This window comes from Pipistrellus kuhlii, unplaced genomic scaffold (assembly GCF_014108245.1).
Source record: "Pipistrellus kuhlii isolate mPipKuh1 unplaced genomic scaffold, mPipKuh1.p scaffold_m20_p_14, whole genome shotgun sequence".
Lineage (NCBI taxonomy): Eukaryota > Metazoa > Chordata > Mammalia > Chiroptera > Vespertilionidae > Pipistrellus > Pipistrellus kuhlii.
Window position 1 is genome coordinate 3,276,355 of NW_023425449.1, and position 19,651 is coordinate 3,296,005.

The 19,651-nt window shown below is 52.6% G+C and overlaps 1 protein-coding gene across 5 annotated transcripts in view; it reads left to right on the forward strand.

The window, feature by feature from the left end:
• The window catches only part of ASAP1 (ArfGAP with SH3 domain, ankyrin repeat and PH domain 1), a 189,732-nt gene that overhangs the window by 64,166 nt on the left and 105,915 nt on the right, over window positions 1-19,651 (forward strand). The gene's annotated exons all lie outside the window — the stretch shown is intronic.

A 19,651-nucleotide genomic window follows, 5' to 3' on the forward strand; every position in this document is an offset into this window, starting at 1 on the left:
GGCCCCTGTTTCTCGAACTGCAGTGTGCCTGCAAATTGCCCGGGGAGTTTGATGGAGTGCCGATCCTGGCCTGGTATGTTTGGGGGAAGCCCGGGGTTCTGCATTTCTAGGCCCCAGCACTGTGACTAGCAGGGTGAGAGCATAGATCTACACACAAGCATGTCAAACTCGCAGCCGCAGGCCTCTTTTAAATACACGAGGCATTCGGTCCGCCGGCCACCAGTTGGACGTGCTGGAAGCCTGACACAGGTGCACACACACCTTTGCTTCCCGTGGCCGACTCCTCCCGGCTGGGGTTTTAATGAGGCGAGAATCGCTGCCATGGTTGGTTGGTCACCCTTTCCGCAGACGTTTATGTTGGGCGGTACCAGGAGGAGGCCTGGATGCTCTCAGGACTGTCTGAGCTCCTTTCCGCAGGATTGTAATCCCAGGTGGGCAGGGATCGGGGTTGAGAAGTTTCCATTGGCTGCAGCTTGCCCCCTTGCTGGGCCTCCATGCCCCGTGAGTCCCTTGGAAATCTCATTTCCCAATCATCGTATTTCGTAATCATTCAGCTGCCTGGAGTTGGCGATTTTTTTTTTTTTTTTTTAACATCCTGAAAGCTTACTGCAAGTCATGGACTGACTCAGCAGCGCCTCAGAAGCAGCAATTGTTTCCGTAACAGTTTTGCCGGCCACCTCGGGTGTAGGCTCCTGCCTGCGGGGCGGTCACCAGGTGTGTTTGCGGGGCTTTCTCACGAGCTGCATTTCCCCGCCGACCTCCAGCTGTCTGGCTCTGGCCACGGAGCCCCAGGACTCACCCCGAGTGGGGGACGGGGACACATCCCCACAGAAGGGTCTGCTCTATGCTTTAGCCCCATGAGAGGCAGAGTCAGGCCCAGAATCTGCGTCCCGGCTCTTTCTCTCCATCACTTTCCACGTGGGTGGCTGTATGCTCGCAAACACTGGATTTCTGCCTTGGATCACAGTCTTTCCACATCCCAACATACATGCATAGGGTGGTTTCTGTCGTTCACTTGGCCAGTTCTCAGTAGAAGTGTGGCCATGGTTTGAATCAGAGGATCCTGGCCGCCTCGCTCACTGTCTGTGCATGAACTACATCTCTGCATGCCCCGGTTTCTTTCAGCCTTAGTGTCTCCGTCTTTAAAATGGGCTCTGACACTGACCTGGTTGAATGATAGGTTGAAATGAAGGCGTCTGTTTCAAGGCCCATGATAGGGGTCCAGTTAGCGGTCATTCTGGTGGCCAGAATGAGGGTCAGTGTCATCAAGAGAGAAGGAAGAGAGCGCAGTCTGAGATCATAGTTTGGGGAAGAGAATGCTCCTGGGAGGTGGAGGGTGGGGGCAGAATTGGGCAGGAAGGTGGTTTCACTCTCTGGACCCCAGTCCACTCTGAAGGGAAGAGAGGGAATCGGCCATCTCTGGGCTTCTCGGGTCAGTGACAGACGAAGCAGCGTGACTGAAGAGTGAGCACAGGAGGGTGGAGGAGGAGAAGGCAGAGGCTAGATACTCGGAGAGGGGGAGTGCAGATCTGGTGTGTATTTATTTGGATAATCTAAAGGGAGGTTCATTAACGAAGTGCTTTGTTAGCGGGGTGATTGTTCCTGGTCATATTGCGGTTTTATGTTAGTAAATGGAGAGCTGCCGGTGGTTGAGAGATGCCCAGTTTTTCTGAGTCTGAAAGGGGATTTTTGTTGATGTTGTAGCATAAGAAGTGCTCTGTGAGTGTGGTGCCGGGCTGCCAAGTGTGAACGGAACAGGAAGTCACTGCACATAGGAAATGTAACAGATCTTCCATTCATTGTGTGATCGGCTTCCTCCACATGGTTAAGTAAAAGTTTGCTTTGGGCACACGCTGCAGCTCGAAGCCATCGCTGAGCCGTCAGCGTGGCTGTGAGAGCTGGTGGAGTCGTCTCAAGATAACTGGCTTTTATTACAGATGTCTCCTTTCGTTCCCCACAAAAAAATAAAAAAAAATAAAATAAAATAAAAATAAAAAGATAACTGGCTTTGCTTCATGGCATGTTTTGCTCCAGTTTGGTCCTTGTCTTCCGGTTTAAAAGTAAAAAACCGATGAAATGCGCTCTTTGCTGAACTCTGGCTGAGTGGCGTGCAGGCCAAGCCCTGGGACGTCAGCGGGGATGAATGAGGAGCTGGACTTGGGGAGAGCTTTTTCTGTCTCCATTGCCCAGGAAGCCGACTTGGTACACCAAGTCTTGTTACCTGGAAATGCAGGTGCAACCCTTTATGTATGGGAGCTTTCCGTGGCTTATGGGGGGTGTCCCTTCTTTTTAGCAGCCAGGTCTACAGACTTCTTTTCTGCCTGCCTTTCCTGTTGCTCAAAGGTGCAGATCAACTGCAAAGCAAAGATTCCTTGCTTCCCCTGTAGCGGACGAGCCCTGGTCTTCCTGGGCTGAGCTCAGACGTCGCTGCTTGGAGAGGCCTCTCCTCACTGTTGCCCCCTGGCTCCCGTCCTGGGCACGCTCACCCGTGGTGCGTCGTGGGACTTGCCCGTGGCTGTGGGTGACGTCTGTATCCCAGCTTCTGTGCCATAGCTCAGCATCATGCCCGTCGCATAACGCCCTCCAGAAATACTGCTGAATGGGTAAATCCATGGAGTACTGTGATAGTTTCATTTTACCAATGTGCTCAATGAAAATACTCTTCTTGGATTATTGTGACCATTGGGGGTAAACCTTTCTGCTTCAGGATGGGCAGTGCCCTGGCCTAACCTATATATATATTTTTTTTGATATATTACCATAGATGTTAGAGAGGAAGGAAGAGGGGGAGATAGAAACATCAATGATGAGAGAGAATCATTGATCGGCTGGCTCCTGCACGCCCCACCCTGGGGATCGAGCCCACAACCCGGGCATGTGCCCTGACTGGGAATCAAACCATGACCTCCTGTTTCACAGGCTGACGCTCAACCACTGAGCCACACCAGCCGGGCTAAAAAGAGTTTTTTAGTCAGAAAAAGAAAAGTTCTGGCAAGTGAAGTAAAAGTGAAGCCACGACTGCTGCTGACTTGAGGGAAGCTCAGAAGGTCCTTTCCTACCCGGACCGTGAAGGACAGGTGAGCAGCAAAGGCCTGAGTGGGAAGGTGCAGGGTGGGATGGAGACTCCCTTTGGGTGGGGTTAGGGGTGGCAGTGCCGTTGGCTTTATCTCATGCCCGTTCAGGCTGATTTGATGAAGCTGTCCATCTCTCTCTGTCTTCCTCCGTTCAGTGCCTGCTATGCTTTATGTTTCGTTGGGGAGGCGTGTGGGAGACATTCATTTCCAGCCGGGTCCAGCCGCAATGAAAATGTCCTGTTTGACAAATTGAGGAATTAGTTTACAAGCATCTCTCCCTGAAAGCCAGGGCACGAGCTGTAACATCAAGCATCCCTCCCTTTGCGGGTAGGATGGGGGTGTGTGTGGTGATTTAGGGCTGCTGGGTGTGTGGACTGGAAAGTTGTCAGGAAAAGCAGGGCTGTGTTGCTCAGTTGATTAATAAATAAATGTGGGTCCTCCCAGAGTCTCCTAGATTTTCTCCAGGGAGAACCGGGAGGGTGCCATCTGGGGCTGCCGCAGTGCGGAAGTGGGCAGCCAGCAGGTGGCCAGGATTTTTTTTTTTATGGGAAGAATTGATGCGTTTATGTGACGTGCTATTTAGGCCCTATTTCAGAGCACCTCTACTTTTTTTCTTAAAATGTGAAGGACTCTCAACCTTTCAAGTTTGAAAGTTCTTGGTTGGCTACACATTGAAGATGAGCCAGTTGCTTATTTGCCTGGGAGAGCTGGCCTGGGGCCAGGGCCACTGGTGGCACCTGAGTGGGTTCTGTGAGGTGACGTGTGTGGGCCAGCTGACCTCCAGGGGCCCCCCACACAGAGCCCCTCGGAAGGGGGGAGAATAAATCCCAAGTCCTGGGTCCTTGCTCTGCACTTGGCCATGTCACAGCTGTGGGAGTTCATTCACACAGTCGTAAGTGACAGGGACCAAGTCAGAGCTGGGGAGCCCTGTGGTGCCCTCCACAAGGGAAGTTGCCAACCAGGTTGGCACCACCGCTAGATGCCATATGTGTATTTTGTTTGTCTATCTTCAGCCAAGGATATTTTTCCCATTGCTTTTTGGAGAGGGTAGAAGGGGAGAGGGAGGAGAGGGAAAAAGAGAGAAATATCTATGTGAGAGAGAGACATTGACTGGTTGCCTCCTATACCTGCCCAACCAGTGGCCTTGACTAGGACTCGAACCCATGACCCTCAGGCCACTGCTCCAGCCACTGAGCTCACCATCCAGGGCCAGATGCCCATTTTGAGGGAACGACAGCACTCAGCGTGATCACAGAGCCAGAAGTCCTCTTGCAGAGGTGGCTCAGGGAACTTGCGGTGTTTGTTGCCCAGGGAGGAGGAGTGACGGTGGCCCTGGGGACAGACACGCTGGCCTCTGCCCACTTGGAGACCCCATAGGCCCACAGTGACTTCACTGTGAGGGGAGAGCCGCCCAGTGTCTGTTCTGTGTTGAGATGAGTCTCCTCGGAGAGCAGTGGGGGCCTCAGCGGGAGGATTTAGAAAGGTACCCTAGTCCGATGCTCAGAAATCGGGCTAAGGAAAGGAATGCCCTGGATTTCCAGCCAGTCCAGGAGGCCTTGTCTCTGCCAACTGCTAAGAATCTCTGTGTCATAACTAACTAATTGGGTTTTTACGTAGGTTTGTCCTAACACCGCCCATCTCCCCTCTGGGAACAATTTGGTGCGGAGTGGCGCGGCCAAGGTGTTCACGCCCAGGGCCCACCACAGAGGGCAGGTGCTAGGACTTCGTGGTTTTGTTTGGCAGAACTCTAAATCGTCGTTTTCTCCGTAACCTGGAAAATTAGCCCAGGAGCACTGTGATGAACATACAGAGGCTGTCTCCCCTTGCTGCTGTGAGGCCCAGTGGGGAGGAGCACGTAGCTCGGTCTGGCCGTGCTGCTGCGAGCCTCATGCCACCATGTGCAGGTGTGAGCTTGATCGGGCCCTGTGTTTCCATACGTCGTGGTCATTTCCTCGTCCCAGACCGCTGTGACTGGGGATGAGAACTGCAGGTAACACACTCACCAGAGTGGCCGTTGAGCAGGTCAGGTGCTCTGTCATGTTGACCAGCTGGCTCGTGGTGGTGGAAGGAGAGTCAGTGGAAGTCCAGAAACCTCTGAGTCTGGTTTTTTTTGTTTTTGTTTTTGTTTTTTCAAAGGTAGGATCCATTCGTCTGTCTTAAAACCTGCTTTTTTTTTTTTTTCTTAATGTTATATATTGACTATTTCTGTCACCAGTCTCCCAAGCCATCCATTTTTATAGCAGCTTTATGGTGATAGAATTCACATCGCACGCTTCATGCATTTAAAGTGTACAATTCGGTGGGTTTTAGTACATTCACAGAGTTGTATAATTAACTTTAGGACATTTTTATCACACCGCCCTTCCCTCCCCCCCCCCCAAAAAAAAAGCCCTGTACCCATTAGCAGTCATTCCCCATTTTCCTCCCAAGCCCCAGTCTCTCTGAATGTGCTTTTTCTATATTTAAAAAAACCTATATCGCCAAAACCGGTTTGGCTCAGTGGATAGAGCGCCCGCCTGCGGACTGAAAGATCCCTGGTTCGATTCCGGTCAAGGGCATGTACCTTGGTTGAGGGCGCAACCCCAGTGGAGGGTGTGCAAGAAGCAGCTGGTCGATGATTCTCTCTCATCAATGTTTCTAGCTCTCTATCCCTCTCTCTTCCTCTCTGTAAAATATCAATAAAAATATTTTTTTTTAAATAAAATAACCTATATTTTTTATGGCTGCACCGTGCTCTGACATGCGGATGTACATCCCATGCTGTTGCAATTACAGGTTGTCATTCATACAGGTGATGCTCACACTGGGCCTCTCTCCCTGTTTCAGTAGAGGCACCGGGGGTCGTGTGCTTCTCAGGAAGAGGTCACGTGGACTCTCGTTCATGTGGTGCTCAGGCCCGAGCCCCACCACTCTGAATGTAAACTATTCTAAACCCCAATGGGGTCTCTGAGGTCCCCTTGCTGTTCAGGGGACAGCACAGCAGTCAGCAAGGGACAGGGAACGACCCACTCGGTGCTCAAAACTGTTGGAAGGCAGACCGAGCACAGAGCCGTGGGTGTCACCAACTCTTCCAATGGTGCCACGGTCTCAGGCCCAAGGACACATCCCGTTGGAACCGGAGGGCAGGGAAATTCTTCGCTACATCTGCACTGAAAGACGGCGCCTGGATGCCTGCCTCTGGGGGCATCTATCACCTCCATCTAAACTGTCCCCTGTGACGCAGACGGACGGGCAGGGGGTGTGAGTCTTATGTGCCAGCGTCTGAGGGCTTATGTCGAGGTGACTTGGGAAGGAAGGGTCCTGAAGCAACAGGCCAGCTTTGTCTCTGAGTCTGCTGTGGGATCAGTTTCACATCCTAGGGCGAGGGAAGGGGCTGTGGAAAGATGGCGTTCAATCCATGCTTTGCTTTCAAATGCCGGGATTATCATAGGAGAATCTGTTTCTGCACATTTGCCATCTGGCTATCTTAATCCGTTCGAGCTTAGAATAGTTTACATTCATTTGCTGTTCCTGGTGTTTGCTCTGCCCTTTGCTGGTCTCAGATGTGCACTGTTAGTTCCCTTAGATCAGTGGTGACTGGCTGCTCGGGCCCCTGTTGGGGAAGGTGGAAATGAAAGTTGTTGCAACAGCAGCTCAGCAGTGTTGCACAGGGACCGTTCAGAGTACATCATCAGTCTGGGGACGATGTGCACAGAAACTTGTTGTCTTATTTGGGGTGGAAAATTGCTCCAGGCGTTTTAGCTTTTTTATACTTACGTTGGGGGTGCTAGTGCAGCATTGACTGTTTTACAAAATCAAGGAATGAAAGGAGAGAAGTGTGGACTTTGCAGGCATCCGGATTCTCAGGCTTTGCAAGCGGGCATGAAAGGACCCTGATCATGGCAATGACAGCAGGCCCGGGAAGCAAGCTCCGCCACGGTGGGCGGGGCCTTGGCGGGCTGGGCCTTTCCTCACTGCTCAGGCCATGGCAGGAAGGGATGTGCTCTGGGAGGTGGGCAGACGGGGAGGCCCGGCACCTGAGGGCACATGCCTCCTCCTCAGGCCTCCTCTGATGCCCACACCTGCGCCACGGAGAACTGGAGAAGGCAGTAAGGCAGCTCTGCCGGGTCAGGTTCCTGAAAGTCTGCCCGTTTCCTCGTTGGTGGGTTGGTGTGAAGGTGGACTGGGAAGTCCGTGTAAGGTGTGGAGCACAGCACAGTTGCCGGCCTACGTAGTGCCCACGTGGCCGCCGTGGTGACTGCTGAGCTGTTTGATTGAAAGCCACTCGGACCCCTCTGAGCCTCCGTGTTGTCCTCTTCGGCACAGGGACAAACACCTTGATCTCAGCAGCAGCTTTGGGAGGTGTGGGTGAGACGGTGCTGGGAAAGCGTGAACCACGTGCGCGACACTTCCTCTGTTTTATGTCTCTACCTAGTTACTGCTCATCCTTGTCCCAGAACGCCTAGCTCAGCACAACAGCGAGTCAACAAATGGCCATTCCGACAGGTGTGTGTGAGCTTAGGGAGCACGTAACTTCAGAAAAAGTACCTGTCCTCTGCCCAGGGAGAGTAGAATGGAGTCAGTAGAATGGGCCCCCATGTCTTTCTCTTGAAGGATGCCTGTGGCGAGGTTACCCCAAGGTCACACAAGGGAAAGGGTATGCGGTGGATGTGCTGCGGTCATTCCTGGCGGCCTGGTGTCCTCACTTCCAGCCAAGTGACTCCCAGTTCGTGTCACCACACCTCCATTTCCTCTTGTAGAGAGCAAGGGGTCCGACTTAGCGCACTGTCACAGACTTTTAACTGTAGCTTCTCAGAAATGACCTAAGTGGCACCCGCCCCCCCCCAGTTGGGTGTGGGATTCATTCAGCTACTTAATCCTACCAGCTTTCAGGACAGCTGCTCCCCAGTCCCCCTGGTGCCGGCCCCTGAGGCTCACTGCCTCCTGCTTCTGGAAAAGAGAAGCCAGCCTCGAGTTTCTGGAAGAAAAGGTGAACAGGCAGCCTGCGGGACACGGAGGGCCCTTCACCGAAAGCTGGATTCTGCTGGTCGAATGATTGGCCTTGAGGGTTTTGGTTAGTTGGCATCTAAGAGACCTGGCAGGGCAGGGGGGAGAGCGCCCAGCAGGCTTGAGCCCCTGGAGGAATGGGGGCGAGTGGCATTGCAAGGAATCCTGGCAGTGCTGGCAGCCCCGGGCAAGAAGGGAGAAGCTCGGGCGAGAAGGGAGAAGCTCAGTGTTGCTGGCGGAATCAGATAAGCTGTGCTTGTGCCTGGGGCTCTCGCAGGCCCTGGGATAGAAAGTCCAGAGCAGGCCCTCCAGGTCCTCCCAGGCCAGAGGGACGACACCCACCCACGTCATCGGAGTGCCCAGCCTGGTGCTGGTGCCTTCTCTACACACATGATTATTCTGTGTCATACATGTGCCACGAGCAGTGCACATGTATGACACAGCGACGAGCAGTGCGCAGCAGAGGGCTGTGGGAACATAGGGAGGGAGGAAGCGTTCTGGCTGTGATGGTAAATAAAAGGAATAATGGTTCACTTTCCCTCCCCAGCAGCACCGGGACTCGTAGGTAGAATTCATGCCATTAGCAGGGTGTCTGTCTGACAGCGCAAGGACAAGAGAATGCTGCCGTACCCGAGTCCCAGGCTTGGCTGAAGCTCTCCCAGCTTATCTGTTGTTTTCAGAAAAGTGGACCCAGGAAGGTAGATTCCTGTGTCTGCCAACACCCTCAAGTTCCCACCCTTTCTCAGCCGCCCTCCTTGGGTAAGTGTAAAAATGTGTAAAACGCTTGCATTTGCTTTAGGTCCGGAGATGTGCCCTGGGGACCCCGGGTGATGAGCCGGGAGAGCGTTCTTGGGGTCCCCATGTCCTCACCAGCAGTGGTGGCTCTTGGTGTTTAAAGAGACACCTGTGCAGATGCGTTGATATTTTCTTTGTGCTGCCCTTTGCGGTCTTAGTCTTTCTCACCGGGTTTGATTGCACAAATGCCTGTGTCATGAGGTCTGGGTGGTCTGGTCCCATGGGGCGTGTCCTTAGAAAGCCCCGACACAGGTGCTGTGTTCTTGAACCGTCCTCAGTGCTCGTTGGCCTGGAAATGGTCTCTCCCCGCTTCTCAGCAACCCGGGACTTTGTAGCTCTCCCTTTGCCCTTCTCACGCCCTGCCGTCCGCTGCTTATTTGTATGTGCATTCTGTCTCTTCCAGCAGATTGTAAACTCACCTTGGCAAGGACTGCGTGTTCTATATGTTCTTCACAAGCCCCCGCGCGGGCATTGGCCATAATCAGCACATTATAAATATTTGTTGAACGGAATCCAGGCCGCGTTATTTATTCTGAGCTAAGCCCTCATCACATCCAAGAGGCATTGTTTTTAGAAAGGCCAATATTTGCTTTCCTGTCTCCAATTCCTTGCCCTCGGGTCTATATTTAGTTGGTTGTGTGTTCCGCCTGCATCCGGAAGGAGGTGGCAGTCGAAAGGTTAGGGTGCCAGGTAAAAGGAGACGGTGGGGCATGAGGTCCACATAATGCGCCTGTAAGAGGAAGCGGGCACCGAGACGCCTGGTTTCAGCAAGTTGTATGAATTCCCTAATTGACTCCCATCGAAGAGGCTTAGCTCCAGCACCTTTACTTCTTACCCCCATTGGCATCAGGTTCATCTGCGGCAAGACTTCTTCTCGGCACTGAACTTAACAGTGAATCTCTACGTCCTGGGTTCTTATATAGTTTGTCAGCGTACATCCTGACTCGGTCAGCTCCCTTCAGAAGCTGTTTCATTGAATTGTTTTTGTGGTTTTGCTCGTTCCAATTGCTGCATCGTGTGTCTCCTCCACGCCTCATCTTTCTCCACAAGGAACTGGAGCGACGAAGCTCTATGTCAGCAGATCGTCCCAGTGCAGTATGCATGGTCTGCTCGTCCTGCATGCTTTCAAAGCAAGTTTAATTTGACAAAGGAAACACGTCCACTGGATTCAGATTTTGCTTCAATCTTTTGGCCATCTGTTAGCCGGGCACTGGCACATAAGTTACTTCGTCTTATCATGAAAAGGTATAACAGGGAGGAAATTCCGTGATTATTAAGAGCTGTGCACCTCAGGCTCGGGAGCGAGCTCTCCAGGGGTTTGTGTGATAGTCTGGACGAGGTGGCTGATGTGACAGGACGAGCCTGGGGTACCTTCCTGGAGCCTCAGATTGGGAGCGGGGACGCATACCTGGGCGATTTACATTACCATTTGCTCAGTAGAATTTCCCCGGGAGGAGAGATTGGAGAAAAAGGCTGACAACCCCAGTATTACTACACCGAGGGCTTATGAAGGGAACTTACAAACAAGGCACATTTCGGGCGGCGGCCAGATGCCATGGATATGCTCCATGCCACGGGGCAGGTGCTAAAGGGTTCGAGAGGACGGGGCAGGGTGGAAAGGGGTCCCCGGGCGTGACCTGCCCCGGGTAAGGGAAACACTCCTTACTTGCTTGCCCGGGACAGGGCGAGGGCCTGTTTTAGGGACCGGCAGAGGGTCGGCAGTCTCTGTTCCAGCTCGGCTTAGCAGGAGGGTCCCACAGCTGGCACGTCATTGAGTCTTCTCTCCTTCACACCAGTGAAGTATTTGACAGGTAAACCATCCTATTTAAGGTTAGAAGTGTACAGAAATACAGAGGAGAAGACAAACATGCATGAGTATTGACAATAAATCAGACTTTAGTAGAGTTCTGTACGCAGAGTAAGTGCTTTAGGATGAACCCCCTGGAAGGGGGGTATGCTGAGGGAGAGTGGGAGGGACTCTGATCTGGTGGGTCCCACACTGAGGTCTCAGAGTTCTCGTCCCTGTTGGCTGAGGTGGGACTTGCACGCCCAATGCATTGGTTGTCCTTTTGACCCTGCCCCATGGCCTGCTTCTCCCCGCCCTTCAGAAGCTTGAGTGCAGGACCTGAAACCTGTAAGCTCAGCTGGTCGCACGGAGCTGAACTCGAAAGCCAGTCCTACTCACAGAGGCAGCCCAGCATCTTAGCAGAAGGAGGCAGAGGGGGCTGGCCCTGCCAGTCACCTGTCTGTAGCTCCTGGGGCTTCTACCGTATTCCACTGCACTCCACGTGTGTTTGCAGGAAATTGGCTACCAGCTGCTCTTCTAGGACCACCTGGCTTAATATGCCAGAAGTTAAATTATGTCTTGTAATCACAGGGCTTAACATTTGAAAGTGTTCTTGGGTCTTCTAGGCCAACATCCTTGTGTTATGTATGTCTGTATGTATGGGAGGGGATCGTAGGATTTTTCTATGTGAAGTTGACAGATGGCTGGCCTGTTAGTTGCTTACTCTTTTACTGCCCTGGTGCCTTTAACTGAAGGCTGAGCGTGCTGCTGTCTCTGGCAAAGTGAACTAGGGCGATGGTGTTGATGTCTGCTGACCCGGTCGTGTCTCTGGGTAGGTAATTGTACTCCTTTCCATAGATAACTTTCCATGCAGCGTGGGCCGCGAGCAACTACGAGAAGCTATGAATCTTCTCTGTTTTATGACCTGACACAGAGGGAAGGTACTTGTCCCGTAGTGTGGGAGCCAGAACTGGTTGGTTATCATGTTCTTTTTAATCCTTCCTGCTTCAGACCGTCCTCGTCTTCTCAGCGTGTAAGTCTGGGTGTCACGTCTACTTCTCTCTGTGCCTCGTGACCACACAGCCTCGGAGCACGTGACACATGCTCATTGATATTCCACTTGGGCCGTGAAATCAGACAGCTTGATGGGCATGATAAGTTTGGTTTCTGCATTAAAATATGTTGGCTTTCCTGATTACCAAAGTAATGACCTCCTTATTATAAAAACACAGAAAAATATAAAGAAACTTGCATACCATAGTCTTGAGACTGCCAGTAGTATTAACCAGACAGATTTACTTTTATTCAGATTTACCTTTCTGTGCATTACAGAGTAATAACTGCGATTACGTATAGCATGGGTAATAATTATCGCCTGAGCAGTTATAGTGCTGTGCTGTATCTACAGACTTAGTTCTTTCTCTTACTGAGTTCTCCCTCATCTCATTAAAAACGCTTACCCTCCGTGTTAGTGGCTCTATAATACTCCACTGTGTGGATAGTCCCGCTTGATTATCCATATTCCTGTTACTGAGGTTGAGTTTTTCATTCTTCTGCTGTGACAACGCACGCATGCCTCTGCTCCTCTCCCTAGGGCTCCTGCAGGAAGCCGGCTCAGTTGCTGGGCTCCAGGCTTTTTTGACACATTGCCTAGCGCTTCCCAGAAACGTGACGTCAGTCCCACCTGGGGGTACGAGTGTGTCCCCTCTCCACTAAGGCTCCCCATTCTTAGGGCGCGTGAATACTGGCTCTGTGCCTACTGCCCCGTGTTCCCACACCCCTGCATCCAAGCCGCCATCACCCTTAGAATCTCTTCTTCCTCCACCCGGCTTTTTATCTTCCTTCACTGATGGCTTCATCTGGACAAGAAGTGCAGGGAGTTTTCTTAACCTTTTCTTCCTTCCTTCCTTCCTTCCTTCCTTCCTTCACTTCCTTCCCTTCCTTCCCTTCCTTCCCTTCCTTCCCTTCCTTCCCTTCCTTCCCTTCCTTCCTTCCTTCCTTCCCTCCTTCCCTCCTTCCCTCTTCCTTCCTTCCTTTCCTTCCTTCCTTTCTTCTTCCTTCTCTCTCTCTCTCTCTCTCTCTCTCTCTCTCTCTCTCTCTCTCTCACACACACACACACACACACACACACACACACACACACACACAGAAATGTCTGTCTTAAAATTAGGCACAGCTGGGGCCACTTCTGGTTGCGGGGCCCTGGGTGACAGCGACCTCAGTGAGGTGCCGTCTCTCTCCTTGGCTGCACCAGCTTGCTTGCTCCTTAGCCTCTTCACCGGGGTGCTCGGTGCCCAGGCGGGCTCTCTCGCCGGAACCGCAGCCGTTGCCACAGAGGAAGCGGAGTGGTAAAAACAGCTCGGAGCCCAATGGCCGTGCAGATCGTAGGAGTGGCTGCTCTTCAGTTTTGACAAATCGTGTTCCCTTTCCATTCCGACGCAGCAGGAGCCCGGGCTTTGAATTCCCCTTTTCGGCGGTAGAGCTGCTTGGTGCCCTCCCTCCCCAGTTCTCCTGGAACGCGCTCGCGCTGCCCTTGGGGGAGACCCTGAGCCCCTGGGCCCGCTGCTCTGACCTGCCCATCATCCCTCCCCTGGCTGCCCTCCCTCCGCTTGGTGTGGTCTGGCTCCGTGTCTTACTTCCAAGGGGGAGAGGAGAGGTTTGTTCAGGTGTTTGGTCCTTATTTGAAGTTTAGACACACACGGGCTGATCCTCAACCCGACCACATACTAGTGTGTGTATGTGTGTTTAATTGTGGTGTATTTGACGTGGTTTCAGGCGCACAGCATACTGATTCAATGCTGTGTACAGAACAGCATGATCACCCCGGTAAGTCCAGTTAACAGTCATTCCCATATATAGTTACAGCAGTGCTTTGGCGGGGGTGTGTGTTTTGTGATCAGACTTCGGTTTGAAGGCCCTGGGAAAGGAAGCCGACTTTCACTGGCCCTGTCTGTGAGAGGAAACGGCAGTCGCGCCCGCTGGGGTGTCAGAAGTGCACAGAGCGAGCAGCGCGTCTCCCTGTCGCTCCGTGGCCTTGCAGTGGGTTGTCTCGCCTGCAGGCCGTTGTATTGCTGACACGGCGGCGGGTGGAGCTGCTTGGGCAGTGCCCCCCGGATGCCTGCACGAGTAGGTGTCTCCCTGGAACTCCTCCTGCGCCCCCGCCCTCCTCCCTCTCCCATGACACGGCAGGTGCTCCCCACAGAAAAACCACCTGCTGCATGGATTCCATGACACCGCCAAGTGCCGTGCCTTCTCACCTCGCCATGGAAACGGCCAGTGGGTGCTTCCTGCACACCCATTTGCAAACAGCTTCCTGTTCCTTATTTTAGCCGCTTCTGTAAAAGTAGCAGGGTGCGGCACCCGTTTCTTCACCCGTCCTTCCTCAGCACTCCCCTCGGGGCGCCCCTTCCCCGCTGGGAGAGGGTCTTCCTTGCTGCTGTGTCAGCGGGCGGCTCCCCAATGCTGTGAGGAGGGGCCTCCTGCCCCAGGCCCTGCTCCCCGGTGCGCTCTGGGCCGCAGCTGTCCCTGCGAGGCTGAGAGCTGGCGTAGACGGGAAGGCGCAGGGGCAGGGTATCGGGGGCACACTCCCTGATGGCTCACTGACTTAGTCGTCATACCTTTGCCCACTTAGCGACCATCTGTGGAACTTCTGAGTGCCAGACACTCTTCGCATGAGGGTCACAGACAGGGAGGCGGTGGGGTCCAGCCTCCAGGACGCAGTGAGATTGGCCGGTTTGGAGGTGAAGTGCACGAACTGGGGGAGGTGTTAAGTGTTAAGACAGCACCTGCACAGCTGGAGAAGGCAGAAGTGATGGCTTGGCTTTTCCGTTGGGGGAGGAGGCGTTAAAAAGCCTTCGTGCAGGCCCTGGGCTCATCCTGGCTCACAGACGAGGCCCAGCCCTTCACGTCTAACTGAATTACTGGTGGCGGAAGTATCTGACACCGGCAGCTGAGCTCAGCCCGCTCCCTGGGTACCATCGGTGAAACCCTGGTGGTGGATTACGGCGGTTTGGGTGATGATAGCGATGGTTTCCCCCCTGCAAGGGTCACTCCCTCTTGCAGGCTGAGGGGGGGATGGTGTATTGTGCCCATTGGATTGTGGGGTTAGCGTGCATGGCAGGTGGGGGAGTGAAGACTAAAACGAATCTCCCTTGCCTGGGTCGTATTCATTTGAGTTTTATATGAGAAGACATTCAGTTTACGAATATATCTTCAGGTTTCTTTGTTTTAACGTATTTGTGGTACTTTCCTAAAAGACTATATTAGAGACAGCCATAGGGATTTAAAAGGAGGGGTGAGAGATGACACAGCCAAGTAGGCATGAGTCTGCAGGTGTGAGCTGTACCAGATGATGGTAGGTCCTGGAACATGCAGTAGGGTCTCTGCTCACACTGTAGGGCTTTCTTCCCGCTCGTTTCCTCATTGTGAACATGGTTGGCACGTAGCCCTGGTTTGGGGACTTGCCCCCTGCCCTAGGCCCCAGTTCCTGGCACTGACCTCCTGGGACCAGTTCACCTTTCTGTTCCTAGATCTCTGCTCCCAGGCGGGGGATGGTAGTTATTTTACATGGAGTCGCTTGCTTACATGCCAAGGGACTGGCCATTTAATGGAGGATCTGCAGGCATTTTTTTGTTCCTTTTTCCTTAAGTCCTGGAAGGACCCCCTGTGCCACTAGCATGATTAGGGGCTGCCCACCTCTTCCCGGTACAGTTCCTCCTCCACCTGCCCGGCAGCTCTTGGTGTTCTTCCCATGCACTGCAGACATTCTTACACATTTCCTCTGAGCCTCATAATACACGAGGTTGGAGCCCCATGTTGCTTATCGCTTGTTTCTCAGCAATGGACTTGTCGCCCATTTAGCTGCGGGAGACTTGAGGCCGGAGCCCAGGCTGTCTGGTTCCTTTTCTCAAGTGCAGAGGTCCGGCGTGAGCAGGTGAATACAGATTCTTGGCCTGAACAAAACCCAGCCAGTCAGTCTGCTGTGGCTGAAGCAGTTGTCTGCCTATCCCGGCCCCATCTAAACCAGCCTTTGACTGGAAATGTTTGGTACTGTCTGGGGCTCAGCGCTCTTCCATTTGTGCCAGTTAGAGCGTTCTGTCTGTCTAGCACTTCCATCCTGGCCGGATCAGGCAGGTTTTTATGCAGGTCCCAACCTCACGGGTCCAGGAGGGAGCATCCCTGCCGTCCCGCACAAAGCCGGCCAGGCTCCGGTGCTGTGCAGGCAGTTCCCGGTGTAGGTGTCAGCTCTGTCACCTGGGCACACCACTGCATGGTTCTGGGCCTCTGCTTCCCCAGGGTGGAGTTGGAATAGACACATGAAGTTCTTGGAACATTTATTGTCTCTGCAAACCTCAGTGGTCTCATCTATAAAATGGGTATAATGATGATACTCACTTTGCCGTGTTGACAGACATTGAATAAACTAGATTTCTGCATCTTGTCTAACAGGACAGTTGGCTCTTAATACTTGTTCCACCTTCTTCCTCTTCCTCGTTATCTTTTTTGGAGTGCTCAGAGGCCTCATGAAAGTGATGCGTGGGTTAAAAAATAAAGTCAAGGCTGTCATGCATGATCTGAACACCTTGCCCGCTCAGTAGCATAGCGTGTAGGGTGAGTGCAGGGAGCAAGCTTATCATTGTGACCCAGAGCGAGACGTTTGCAGATGAGCCTTTTCTGAAAAATAGCCTCTCCTGACCATCTTGAGAGTGCCACTGAGGGCGACTCCTCCCCGCCTTCCACTGATAATGTCATCTACACGCATTCCTTCTACTTTCAGCTTGACTTCCCGTCACACTGAGTTGGTTGCTGGTGGGCTGCCTGCCAGCCAACTGCAGGGCTATCCTGACGTGAGGCGAGGGGAGGACACAGGGGCATGATGGCTGGTGAGGTGGCATTCACTGCAGGCAAGATCTCTTCCCTGCCCCTTGCCCTCCACAAAGACTACTAAATGGCCACCGGGTAGCGTGAAGTCAGCTGTGTACTTCACCCGGAATGTGGGCAGTGTTTGAAGTGAAAACCCAGGAGTTATGAAGATTCCGGGGCTGCTAGCTTCAGGCAGTGAAGTTCATTGTTTCTCCGCCCGGATCCTCGTTTCTGTGGGGACATTGATTTCGGGTTTTGTCCCCTAACAGAGCTTCCCATTTGCAAATTGCGTCTCCTGGTTGTGCAAGATGGCTGTGCTTTGAGAACACCAGCAGGCCAGCCTGTTACTGAGCAGATAACCCTGCAGCACATGTGCATGCAGGCATTGCTTGAAGACAGTTTTCTTGGATCCGTGATTGCAAAGCAAAATAGCAGTTTCCTCTCCCAGGCAGGAGGTTTGGGAGGAAGGCAAGAGGTGTGTTATCTCACTGAGGGTCACTCAGCAAAGAGGAGAAAAGGCAGGGACCTTCCAAATGTTTGTTTTTATTCTATTTTCGTGGAAGGGGGCAGTGGATAGGGACGGATGCTATCTATTTTTTGGGGACCTGCCAAAGTCACTTAAAAATCGTCTGCAGGGCATAGAGGGTTGTTTACTCATCAGTCTTCAAGTTGGCACCGAAGTAGCACTCGGTCCTTCTTCCCTTCCCCACGCTCTGGCTGGGAAGTTAGTTATTCCCATGCCAGCTCCATCCAGTTTTCACTTTATATATATATATATTTTTTTTAATTGATTTTTTACAAAGAGGAAGAGAGGGGGTTAGAGAGTTAGAAACATTGATGAGAGAGAATCATCAATCAGCTGCCTCTTGCACACCCCCTACTGGGGATGTGCCCGCAACTATGGTACATGCCCTTGGCTGGAATCAAACCCAGGACCTTTCAGTCCGCAGGCCAACGCTCTATCCACTGAGCCAAACCAGTTTTGGCAATCCAGTTTTCACTTTAAAGAAAGGCCTTTTTCAAAAAGAAAGCTACAAACAATTAGATTCCTGAACACCTTGACCTTGTTTCTTGGCGTGAGTGTGTGTAGTTCAGAATGTTAGCGTGGAATCAGGCAGCCAGTCTCCCAACTCCGTACATGAGAACACTGTCTCAGGTCGAACAACAGAGCTCTGGTCCCAGCCACTGCTTTTACACCAGAGACGAAGGTCCAGCCAAGGGGAGAATGGAGCAAAGCTGAGAGGAAAAAAAAAAAAAAGTGCTCTTTCCACTACCTCACCCTGCTGTCTCTCTTGCTCTTTCCGCCCTTGGCTGACCAGGGCACACGGTACCAGGCACCTGATCCTGCCACGACCTTGAGCTGAAGGACAGGCACACACTGACTTCTTTCTGCAGGCGCCGAGGGAGTGGAAAGTGTGCTATTCTAGCTTCACATGCGCTGGGGTGCCAGCACCACCGGCGCTCCCTTGCCCACACGGCGTACCGTTCATGTGGCATGGGTCAAGTTCAAATGGCAGCAGGAGGCCAACCCCAGCTGCTGGGCCTCGGGGGCTCTGAGTGAGGCTCAGGCCCCACGGAAAAGGATTGAAATCTTGCCTTTCCCTGGCAAGAACAAACAGGTGTGAATTACGAGAGCCCCCTTCTGGGACCTTGAGGACGCCCCTTCCCCTCGCAGGGCCCCAGGGGCCGGAGCGGAAGGTCTAGGCAGCTCCTCCCTGAGAGAATCCGGTGAGAGGTGGGTGCTGAATACAAGGGGCTCGGCTCCCCTTCTGCCTTTGTGTATCTGGACATTTTCCAAAATAAAAACTTTTTTTTTTTTTAATCTATAGACATAGATGTAGATGTGAGTTCTGCCAAAATCACAGGGGGAATGAAAACAAACTCACAAGCCAGCATAACAGCCCCAGGTGGCCCCGTGCTCCAATGAGGCTAACGAGGAGAGATGTGGCCTCTCCCCCCAATCCCTTATATACCAGCGGTCGGCAAACTCATTCGTCAACAGAGCCAAATATCAACAGTACGACAATTAAAATTTCTCTTGAGAGCAACATTTTTTAAACTTAAACTATATAGGTAGGTACATTGTTATTAACTTAATTAGGGTACTCCTAAGCTGGCCTTGCTAAAAACTCAAGGGGCCAAAGAGCCACATGTGGCTCGAGAGCTGCAGTTTGCAACCACTGCCTTATAGTATCTTCTTTCTTAAATGGAGAACATTCGGCTGTTCGCCGTTTCTTGGCGGGAAGAGCCGATCCTCCCAGTGGTCATGAGCCTCACACGGTGATGGTCTCCCAGCGGAAAGTTCTCTGGAACTTTGCTTATTTCCGTGGCCCTCAGAGCACCGTGCCTGGACCAGCACCACCTGGGTACCCGTTAGAAAAGCTGGTTCCCAGCCCCACCCCAGGCCTCCTGACTCAGACACTCTTGACGGTGGGGCCAGCAAGGTGGTCTCACAAGCCTTCCAGGTGATCCCCAGAACCACTGCCCTCCCCACAGGAGGAGCCCCCTTCCCGTCCGCTGAGCCTCCTCACCAAGGAAATGGATCCGATGGCTGGTTCCGCCCTGCACAGCTCGCCCCGCGCCTGCTGGGGGAAGGTGGGACCTGCACTCGGGGTTGGCAGCACACGGCCTGTTTGTGCCCAGAGCAGCTCAGATGCCCGGCGGCCTGGGACAGAGTCAGTGCTGAGCCCCTTAAGAAAATGCTCTGTTGCTGAAACCCTTTTTGGCTCAATGGATAGAGCGTTGGCCTGCAAACTGAAAGGTCCCAGGTTCGATTCCAATCAGGGGCATGTACCTTGGTTGCGGGCACATCCCCAGTGGGGGGGTGTGCAGAAGGCAGCTGGTCGATGTTTCTCTCTCATTGATGTTTCTAGCTCTCTATCCCTCTTCCTTTCTGTAAAAAAAAAAAAAAAAAAAAAAAAAAAAGGCAATAAAATATAAAAAAAAGAAAATGCTCTGTTGAGTGTGGGGAGAATTGAAACAGTTTCTTTGCTGATTTCCTCTCATGGGCCTGAAGCAGCCCTGTTTCACTTGCCTGTTCAAGAAAGTTGTCAGAGCCTTCCTTTCTTTTTTTCTCCGACCGAGGAATGCGATTTGGCGATGGAGACTATGAATAAAGTGACCCATTTTTAACTGAGGGTGGGTGTGC